Source organism: Benincasa hispida, chromosome 2, assembly GCF_009727055.1.
Source record: "Benincasa hispida cultivar B227 chromosome 2, ASM972705v1, whole genome shotgun sequence".
Classification (NCBI taxonomy): Eukaryota; Viridiplantae; Streptophyta; class Magnoliopsida; order Cucurbitales; family Cucurbitaceae; genus Benincasa; species Benincasa hispida.
The window spans coordinates 18,341,479-18,353,035 of NC_052350.1; positions in this window are offsets into that span (position 1 = coordinate 18,341,479).

Here is an 11,557-nt window from a genome sequence, read left to right on the forward strand (position 1 = left end):
GTGGTACACTAGGAGATTGATAGTTTTCATCCATATTAAAGAAGAATTGAAAATGACCATCTTTATTGAGGGAAACCCAACAAATCAAACAAGTACAACGCTGGGAGCAAGACATTGTAAGCCAGATGCTTATAAGAGCATCGCTCACCTAAAGTTCAACACTTCAACTTCAAGTCTAGAAATTCTTCAAAATCAAGTTCAGATGTTCCATTGATGCTTCCTCAAATTCAAATTCAAAGGTTTCATCAAGGCTTATTCAAATGCAAGCTCGGAGGCTTCACTGAAGCCTTTTTCAAAATCAAGTATGGAGGATTCGTCAAAGCTTCTTCAAGTTTAAATGAGGAGGATACTCTTATGTTTCATCAAGCTCGAGTTCGGAGGATTCATCAATGTTGCATCTTCATGATCAAGTTTGGAGGCTTTGTGATGCCATATTTATGCTTAAGTTGTAAAGTTAAGCTTAATGCAGAAGGCGAAAAGTGAAGTTGGGGTAGAAAATCAAGCCTAACGCAACTGGCAAAAAGAAAAAGTTTGATGTGACTCTGCCTCATATGTGAGATCAAATCCAGTCCTCCTGGGTCCAACTCATATGAGAGACCAAATCCGATCCTCTTAGCTTCGCCTCATATGTGAGATCAAGTCTGGTCCACAAGGTTCTGTCTAATCTACGAGATTAAATGTGCTTGTTTGGCTTTGCCTCATCTACACCATCAATTTTGGTCTACCTTGCTTTACTTTATCTGCATGAGCAAGTCTGATTCACCTTTCAGTCTAATGGCGTGCTTGGAATGACTTAGAAAAAAAATACCTTTCAAAAATTCATTTTTATTTAAACACTTTTGATTAAAAAAATCCTTAAAATAAAAAAACCTATGTATTGCGATGCTTTCTTAAAAGTATTTCTATATACAAATTTGTCTAGTTTGTTATATACCAAGATGTTTTTATTAATGTTTTTCAAGGTTGGCTAATGGCGGTCGCTGAAGGTTGGCGATGGTGGTTGGAGTTGGCTGGTGATAGTTGGAAGTTGGCCGACAACGGCCACCAAGGTGGCGATCGAAGGTTGGCCGATGGCTGGACTTGGTCGATGGCATTCACCAGAGGTGGCTAATGGCATTCGTTGTAGGTGGCTGTCGGAGTTGGCAACCAACGATCGCTGGAGGGCGGTGGTCAGATTTGGCCGATGGTGGTCACCGAAGGTAGAGGTTGGCCTACATACTATCTAGAATAAACTAGAAAAAAAGAGGGAGAGGGTAACCAATGGGTTTGAATAATGTTTATTGTTCAAACCCATGGGAAAAGGATGTAGGAAGCCAAGGCTTTTTAAATCCATGCCCCAAACAAGGGTTGGACTTATGATTCCTAATCCATCCAATCCCAACTCCTAAATAAACATCCCATAAAGGAATAAGTCTTGATATATATAATCTTAGTTCAATCAAGTAGGACAATGAATGAGAATGTAGAATAAAAGAAAGAAGTCAAGCCGTAGGGTTCAATCTCTTCTTCCTTTTGACTTGTTTTTATGCTTGTTGTTGCCAACTCGGTGGAAGTGTTGAAGGAAATATGTCTCTCGAGCTTTTTTCTGACAACACCTCGTTACCAATGGTGGAGAATGGCTATCGTCCCTCTTATTTCTTGCTTGTAGTTGGCAGAGGTGAAGGATAAAAAAATTGTTAACTCACTAACTTCTTTCTCATTGCAGCGAGTTCTCTTTATATAGACAATCAGAAAAGCCACTTAGTGATGTGATTACATTAAATTCCATACCCTGAGACAACCGTTTGCCATTCTGCCTTGATCAGACGCCACCAGTCAGATACTATGCTTGCAAGTTGTAATTTGACATGAATTGCATGAGCCAAATGTATCTTTCATGCGTCGGATAAGCTAGATGCATGCTTCTTGTGTTGGCTTTGTCTACAACACTTAGTAAATTTTTCTCATTTCTGCATTAAAGTGCATTAATGATGCTTTTTTTTTTTTTTTTTTTTTTTACTTAAGAAGATACTTCTACATGAGTTTATCACATATATACAATTTCATGTATTTTCTTTTATCATGAATGTGTTTACATCAATTAAACCTAATTATTCCAACTTTGAGAGAACAATAACTTGTATTTTCACAAGTTATCAGTCATCTCTATGTATGTCAAGATGGTAGTCGTGTATTGAGACATTTCTGCAAAAAGGAGAAAGAGAAAAAAACACCCACCTTTGTCAAAGTATGTACAAGCTGACAATGCAAAAAACGTTACTCCCTTGAATACAAGTTGCTCTACTTCCTATAACAAAATAAAAATAAAAATAAAAACCAATAGGGACAAATTAATAAAAAGTTTGTAATTCCAAAGTATAAGAAAAAGAAGAAATTTGAATATATATATATATATATATATAAGAAAAAGAAAAAATGAAGATGAAATTGAAAAAATTGGAAAACAAGAAGGAAAAAGATAAGGAAAAAAAGAAGGAAAAACGTGGAAGAAAAAGGAAAAAAGAAAAGAAAGAAAAGAAAAGGAAAATAAAAATTACTCATTCTCTCACTTTCTTTTTCTCTTCCATAACCGCCGCCCCCTCCCCAAAATCTCTCTCTCTCAACTTATTCCTTCTCTCAATTGATTTATTGCATGTCGGCAACCCTCCAAAGCCAGCCACGTCCGCATCGACCGTCCGTCACTAGTGCTCTAGTTCCGTCAACTTCTTCAGCGACACGCTGCCGTCCTTCATCAGTCGTTCATCACTAGTTGCCACGTCATTTGCCCGCTGGTCTTTGATCCAAGGCGTTGCCAGCCTCTCTCTCTCTCATGAATCTCCTTACAGCTAGACACACACACAATCATTGAAGAGAGAGTTAATGAAGAAAACAAAGAGATAGGGGACTAAATTAATGAGGAAGATGAAGAGACAAGAGATTATTCTGGGAATTGACAATATTATTCAATCAACACCTGCAGTCTTTATACAACGAGGAGCCCTAAAATAATTAAGACAAAACAATTATGAATAAAAAATATTTAAGATTTACAAGTGGCACACAAGGAGAGGTGGTCCTCACACAATCAGAATATTTTCTAACCAATTTCTGTTAGCCAAATATATAGTTCATTCAGCTGTTGATTGAATTTAATTGGAGTTCCACAGTGGCCTTGTTGTTGCTAACATGGTCTTCTTTAGTCTTCTCTTTAATATCCCCCCTCAAATGAGAGGGAAGTGTAACAACCCCGAGTTTTTCCCGAAGAGTAAAAAATTGTGAATGTGTAAATGTCTTTGTAAGGCAATCAACTACTTGATCAGAAGAGGGTACATACCGAACATCCAAGTGTCTCTTGAGAATTTGATCTCGTACAAAATGAATATCGATCTCGATGTGCTTTGTCCTAGCATGGAATACAGGGTTCACGACCAAGGCACCTGCACTTAGATTATCACACCAAAGAACTGGTTTTGTACGTTGCACCACACCAATCTCTCGAAGCAATTGTTAAAGCCAAATTATTTCAGCTGAGGCATGGGCGAGGGCCTTGTATTCAGACTTAGTGCTCGACCAGGCCACTACAGATTATTTTTTGGATGACCAAGACACAAGACTATTTCCAAGAAAGATACAATATGCGGCTATGGACTTCCGGTCATCAATATTTGTAGCCCAGTCAACATCAGAGAATGCCGAGATTGAAAAATCTGAGTTGGACTGAATATATAAACCATTTGTGCCATTGATATACCGAGGGAGCTGATTAACAGCTTGCCAGTGAGTATCGGTTGGGCACTTGAGGAACTGATTGAGCTGATTAACTATATATGTGATGTCAAGCCTTGTGTTCATTAGATATTGAAGAGCACCAATCGTACTTCGGTACACAAATGAATTTGCAAGAGGAGTGCCATCAGAGATAGATAGCTGTCGATTCATGACATTTGGTGAGGGAGTAGGCTTCGTATCAAGAAGATCCAACTTGGTGAGAAGATCATCAACATATTTTTCTTGGCTAAGAAGAACACCACTATCCATATAGTGAATCTGCACGCCTAGGAAATAATGGAGAGGGCCAAGATCTTTTAAAGCAAATTGATTGTCCAACATCTTGACCATGTTGTTCATCATATGGGCATCATTACCAGTTATGATAATATCGTCAACATATATTAGAAGCAGCACAAGAGAAGAACTATTGCGAAGAACAAATAGAGAAGTGTCAGACCTGGCATTGCGAAATCCCCAAGAAAACAGTTCTTCTATTAGGGTGGTATTCCATGCACTTGGCACCTGTTGCCCATAGATGGCCTTATTCAGCTTACAAATATGATTAGAATGATGAGGATCAACATAACCTGGTGGTTGAGTCATATAAACATCTTCTTGAAGTGTGCCATTGAGAAATGTATTGTTGAAATCGAGTTGCCTCAGCTTCTATCCTTGAGCTACCGCAAGAGTAATGACAACCCGGACAGTTGAGGCCTTAACCACAGGGCTGAATGTTTCAAAGAAGTCAACCCCAGGTGTTTCGTGGAATTCTTTTGCAACTAGATGTGCTTTGTAACGTTGGACAGTACCATCAAGATGCCTTTTGATTTTAAATACCCACTTGGTGCCAACAACATTAAGAGAAGATGAAAAGGGGACAAGGCACCAAGTATCATTCTTCATCAGGGCAGAGTATTCAGCATCCATTGCATCTTTCTACTATGGTGTTTTGAGTGCATCAGCAACACGGGTTGGTTCTATGGTTGACCAATCCCTTGAAGGCTTAGTGAGTAGTATTTTAGGTTTGAAGATGCTTGCTTTCCCACAAGTAATCATGGGGTGTGTGGGAGAAGGAATAGGAGGTATTTGAGTGACTGATGTAGGAGGTAATGTAATGTTGTAGGAGAAGGTGTGTGACACGGGACAAAATTAATGAGGAAGACGAAGAGACAAGAGATTACTCTGGGAATTGACAATATTGTTCAATCAATAACTGGAGTCTTTATACAACGAGGAGCCCAAGAATAATTAGGACAAAACAATAATGAATAAAGAATATTTAAGATTTACAAGTGGCACACAAGGAGAGGTGGTCCTCACACAATCAGAATATTTTCTAACCAATTTCTATTAGTCAAATATACAGTCCATTCAGCTACTAATTGTATTTAATTAGAGTGCCACAGTGGTCTTGTTGCTGCTGACATGACCTTTTTTAGTCTTCTCCTTAATAGAGAGCTCCACCTTCAACCCTCACCGTTGTTAGCTTCATCTCTCTGTTGCCATGGAACAGCCGCCAACGTCGACCGTTCGTTTGTTTGTTTCATTCAATTGCGAGTGTCGTCGGTTTCCTATTTTTGTTCAAATCTGAACAGTAGTGTCGTCGCTGATCTTCTACTACACCAACAACTCTATGACGCTCGACGAATCTAGACGACCATGAGGTTGTTGAGATATGCAAAAATTGATGAGCTCCGACACAACACAAGTTCAATTTGGATGGCTCTAAACAACAACACAAGTTCAACATGAATCTGCATAAATATACTAATAGAAGTTTCTCAACACATGAATACTGAACAGGAATCTATATCAACATACAAACAGAACATGAATCTACATCAACACACGAACACTAAACATGAGCTTCTTAGTGTGGTCTTTGCCGATCGGTGGATTCACTGTCGTTTGTAAACCCGCGCCGAACGCAAATAAAAATTTGTATGCTCTGAACTAACCCCTTATACTAGTTAATAGTGCAAGTAGTAAGTCTGAGCTCGAACCTTAGACCTGTCTCTTATACACATCTAGATGTGTATAAGAGACAGCGTCAAACGCAAATAAAAATTTGTATGCTCTGAACTAACCCCTTATACTAGTTAATAGTGCAAGTAGTAAGTCTGAGGTTGAACCACAAGGCCCGAATATGGATTCCTCAAGGATTGGAACTTGTAGGAAGTAACCAAAAAGGGGAGGGGGTTATTGTGAGAAATTTTGAATTAAAATTGTTAAAGAACAAACGTGCGCAAGTAAAAGAATGTGATAATTTATCAAATGAATAAATACTTAGCTTGGGTAATTATAATTTAGTTAATTCCTCATCAATTCTATCACAGACTAGTCTAAAGATGTGTGAGAATATGCGAATTAAAACTTAGCCTACTCAATTAGAATCCTAACCGATAGTCCATAAAATAAAGTTAATTAACAGAAAAGTGAGAATCCTCAATCAATCAATTAATCAATCAACAGACATTAAGATTAAGGGCAAAGCTAAGCCAATTAATTGATTTCTATCGTCTAATCAATTAGTTGAGTGAGATTTATCTAAGTTAGAAAGTAAATGCTTGATAATTGGAATCCCAAATTAACACAACAAACCAACTTAACTCTTGCTTCTAGGTGAGACTACCTAACAATTACAAATTAGGGTCAATCAAAGTAATCAATTAAATATGCACAACTAATTTGTCCGATTATCCCATATACGAAAATTGAAGAATAAGTTCAAGATAAATACTCATATATTCATAACAAAAACTCACAGAATGACAATATGAGTCTCAAGAATTGAATTGGAACCTAACTAAACTAACAAACCTAAGCTAAGTTCTTACTCTTTTGCAGAATTTTAGTGTAAAAAGGAAGCTAAAGCTATGTTTGACAGAGTGGCGGCATTCAGGAATTTGTGTACTTGGATGATGTTGATGATGATGCTTACGGTTGACCCAAAATTATTCTTTTATAAAATTGCTCAGCGCAATGCTAGGAAGAGCATTGTAACATTATGGCGCATAATGGCCAAGCACCAGGTGTGCGTTGCAACGCTAGCCTGACGCTGCTTTGCGTGCGCGCTAGGGCTATGCGTCTGTCAAACTACGTAGCATTGCAACGTTCGCTAGAGGCGTTGCAACGCGGCCTATTGTGTCTTGGAGCGTTGGAGGGTAGCATTGGGGAACGGTGCGGTGGTGGTGTTGGGGTATCAACAGAGAATTGCAACGCTTGGGGCAGCATTGTACTCGAGCATTCAACCTTCTAGCGTTGAACTTAAGCTTATTGGGAGCGTTGCAACGCTTGGCAAGGCAGCAGTCTTCAATCCTTTGTCATTTAATCAATTTAGCTCACAACTTTGTCATTTAAGCGCCATTTTATCCCAAACGGTTGATCCGACTACTTGTACAGTCGATTCCTACAAAATGATCAATTTAACCAAATTAAATAGCTAAAGAACCCTGAGTTAAGTGGAAGTAGATAGCACATCTCCAGTGCTATCAGGTTTTTCCATCGTCCTTGTGTTGATGGAGTCTCGATAAATTTGGATGGCTCTATAAAGAAGTTTCGTGGAATCGACGATGACCTCAATGACGTATACGCCCAGTGAGATTTAAAAACATGTAAAGCTTTTAATCAAGCGTTGAGGAGGAAATTACCCTTAGTGAGTTTGTAGTTGCAAAAAAATTTGAATCGACCCAATTTATAAGAAGAATTTAAATCTCTTTTGATTTAGATATCCAAGTGAAATCTTTTCAAGTGAGGAAATCCAGTTATATTTAAATTTCGTTATCTTATCTTTTTTATCTGAAAATTGAAAAGATTTAGCTTGAAGTTGAAAATAGAGCCATCCAAATTTATGGAGACTCCATTAAAATTTGGCCATATACCAAATTTTATTCCAAATTCAAATCATCTAAATTTAAGTTATTATTCTCGAATCAAATTAAGTTGTGGATAAAATCTCATATTATCTCAAATTAAAATTTGGCCATATTCCAAATCTCATCTCAAATTTGAATCATCCAAGTGTGAATTTTTTATCTAAATCAAATTAAATAATGGATAAAACCTTAAATTTATTGAAATTTTGGCATATTCCAAAATTTACTCCAAATTCAAATCGTTCATGTTTATCCTCAACTCGAATAAATCATGGATAAAATCTCAAATTAAAAAAATGGTCATATTCCAATTTTTTATCCAAGTTCAAGTTAACCAAGTCTAAGTTTTTATGTTGAACCCAAATTAACTTTTTGATAAGACCTCAATTTGATCTTCCAAAAAGATCATTAAACCCAAAGATCAATCATCCAAGAAGATCAACAAATCTGAAGGTCGATCATCCAAGAAGATCAACTAGCTTAAAGATTAAAGTTTATATTGAAAGCATCAAAGGGTTATGTATTGGAGATTGTACTCAATATACAAAATTAATAGAAATACAAAGTTCAAATTTCACGAAACAAGTTTCTCCGAAAAGCTCATTCAAACAGACACCCTTAGCCAAAAAAAAGAAATGCTCAACCTTGGTCTAGGCAGAGGCTGACTCTAGAAGAACGGAAAACCAAGCCCTTTGGGCAAAAGGAAGCCCTTTGTGCATATCTAAATTATTTAACAAAGGAAGTAGAAGCTACATGATTAGCTTAGATGGAAAAAGCAACACTTGGGAGAGGAAGATATAGGGAAAATCAGCATGGAATGCAACAATCCATCCAAGGAAATGATAGGGGCGGGGAAGAATACCAAGAAGCTGATTGGACTGTAATTGGTCTGGTTATATAATATTCCAGGTTCGCTCATGACCTCCGAGTTCCACCTCAGATCATAAGAGCAATGACCCATTGTCGGGCCTATCATTGGAGTGAGCCTAACACGATTTGGCGCCTAACTTTGTCATGAGATGGAAAAGTGCATTGGAAAATTAGTTGGATCTCAAAAAGATTTGGTTCGATAGGCTCAACAACCTTTAGCAAGTCTGAATTAAGTTTTGTGGCGGGTAGCATGGAGATTGAAGGGGAGATTGTACTCCAAAGATAGGTTCCTAGAATTAAAACTTGCCAAAAATGGCTTGAAAAACCACGAACCCTAACTTGGGAGTGGAGGCTAATGTTATTGGTGGATTTTGGAACCAAGGGCAAAAACGTCAAATGAGAACAAGAGAAGAACGAAAGAGTGGGCCCAAGAAATATTTCAACCTGGTGCTGAGGCCGAGCCCTTAATTGAAGCCCAAAGGCCAAAAGGCCCGACATAAGCTCGAGTGAGATCCACATATAGTCCACCTAGCTAATCAGAAGCCCTAATCAGATAAGGAATAGGAGAAGAGTCGAAGCCTATAAATAAGAAAAGGAGAGGCAGACATACGTAAGTATGTTATGGACTTTGAGTTTAATTACTTTGAAGCCTTCAACCTTCTTGACTTAGGCATCAGAGTGTGTGTGGCTTACACCACACCGGTTTGCAGATTTTTTCTTTGCTTATAAGCGAGCTCTCTTCCTCTAAATTACAAATTTACCATTGTTGTCATGTAGAGGTCAAGTACGTTTTTCCTAGACCAAAATTTGGCATCAACAACTAATTAGGATGATTCCATAAAGTGTAGAAACGCCATTTGAATTGTAAAGCATTAAAAAAATATTAATAATAATGATTGATACTTTTTTAATTTAGGTTCAAAATGATTTTTGGTTCCTAAATTATCGTAGAAGTAACAATTTCGTTCTCAAATTTACTATGTAATAATTTAGCACTTGTACCTTAAATTTTGTAACAATAACTGATAAACTAGGTAGAGATTCAATACTTTTACAAAATACAAAGTCTACATCATAAAATAATAAAAACTGATATCTAATTTTGATGATTTTTCACATTAAGGACTAGATTGTTACAAATTTGAAAGTATAAGGACTAAATTGTTATATATTATAAACTAAATTGTTATAAAATTGAAAGTACATGGAGTAAATTGTTACTTTAATAAAAATTTGAGGACCAAAAGTTTTTTTAATCATTTATTAATTATAGTAAAATTAGTATATTTGAAACAAAATCTAGCATATTTGATTTCCAATAGATTTTAGCAGATTTAAAATTTCATATGTATAGGAAAGATGAGCAAGACAGGATGAGAGGACTTTTAAAAAAAATTCAATTTTTTGTTTGAGGCGGTTTGACTGTGAATACCCATATATACAGGGGTATAAGTGGAAAAAATTTTCACCCTCTTTTCTTAAAAGCATGGTGGTCAAAATTGTAAATACTCCAAGATTTAAGACATTTTTCATTACAGATGTTTATTTGGAGCTGTATAGCATAATTCCCCAAATAATAATACTCCAAGTAAGATTACAGTGAAATACTGCTCCATAACATCCAAAGCATCTGAATGACACAACAATGTAAGATAAGAGAGCTCAAGTCATAACTCCATTCTTGTAAGTTGTAATCAATGCTTATTCTTGTCTCCAAGGTCGTTAATAGTTTCAGACTTCTTGCTATTGCTATTGCAGCACACAAATCCCAAACAGAACCATGCCCGCCCTTTGTTAAACCAAGGCAGAGATCAAATGCCAATTACAGATCACCAGCAACTGCAGCTTCTCTAGCTATAGCTTGTTCAACTGCTGATATCTCTGTTGGAGAGCTCAATCCGAGAAGCTTGCCAACCTGAATGAGTCCATCAACATGTATATAAGCTCCGGTATGACTTGAAATTGCCATTTTTATTATCTCCCTTGGATCTTTTATTTGTGCACGGGAAGAAGAATCACTCCAAGACTTGGTAGTAATTCTGTCAGAGCATCAATAATATCAAACTCTAGAAAGTTCTATTTCAAATGACAAAGCGGCAAAAGTTCTGCTTAGAGAAGATTCTCCATTAGCAGGAGTCTACTCATTTAACTCTGCATAATCAGTTTTGTTTGGGTCTTCCGTCCTAGTTTCTTTGAACAACTTTCGGCCATGCAGTTTTAGCAAAGCCAGATCTTCTTTTTTGGATGTGCATCTTCATCGCATTCCTTTCTTCTGCTTTTGTTATGGGTCTATTTTCTATTACTGTATTTGTCTTTGATGCATTGGCATGTCATCTTTTTCTGTTCTTTATTTGTCATCACCTGGGTTGGGTTTGTCTTCCTCTCCTATTTTTGGGCTTCTTATATGTGTTTGATGGTTCTTCCTTTTGTAACTCTTTGGATTATTTCATGTTTCTTATTATTAGATAATATATAATTATATTTACTGATGAAACATAAAAGAAGCGAGAAGAAAAGAGAGACCAACACACAGTTTATGTGAAAATCCTAGAATAGGGAGAAAAATCACGATACAGACCTTTTTCTTATTATTGAATTGATACACTGAATACAAGGGAACAGGGTGAATAAATAGACAATAGAGAACCCTAGGGTGGAAGACAATTACAAAAATACCCCTAGGTTAAAACCCTACTTTCAACACTCCTCCTCAGGGGCATAAATATCAATAAGATCCAACTTACTTATACAATAAACAAAGTTTGGCCTAAGTAATCCCTTGGTGAGAACATCAGCCATTTGTTGGTTTGAGGGAATATACGGGATGCAAATGTTTCCACTATCCAGTCTTTTTTTGATGAAGTGTCTGTCAATCTCTACATGTTTGGTTCTGTCATGTTGGACTGGATTGTTTGCAATGCTTATTGATACTTTATTATCACAAAAAAATTTCATTGGAAGCTCACTATCTTGGTGAAGATCAGACAACACCTTCTTCAACTAGATTTCTTCATAGATCCCTAAGCTCATTGCCCTGTATTCAGCTTCAATGCTACTTCTGG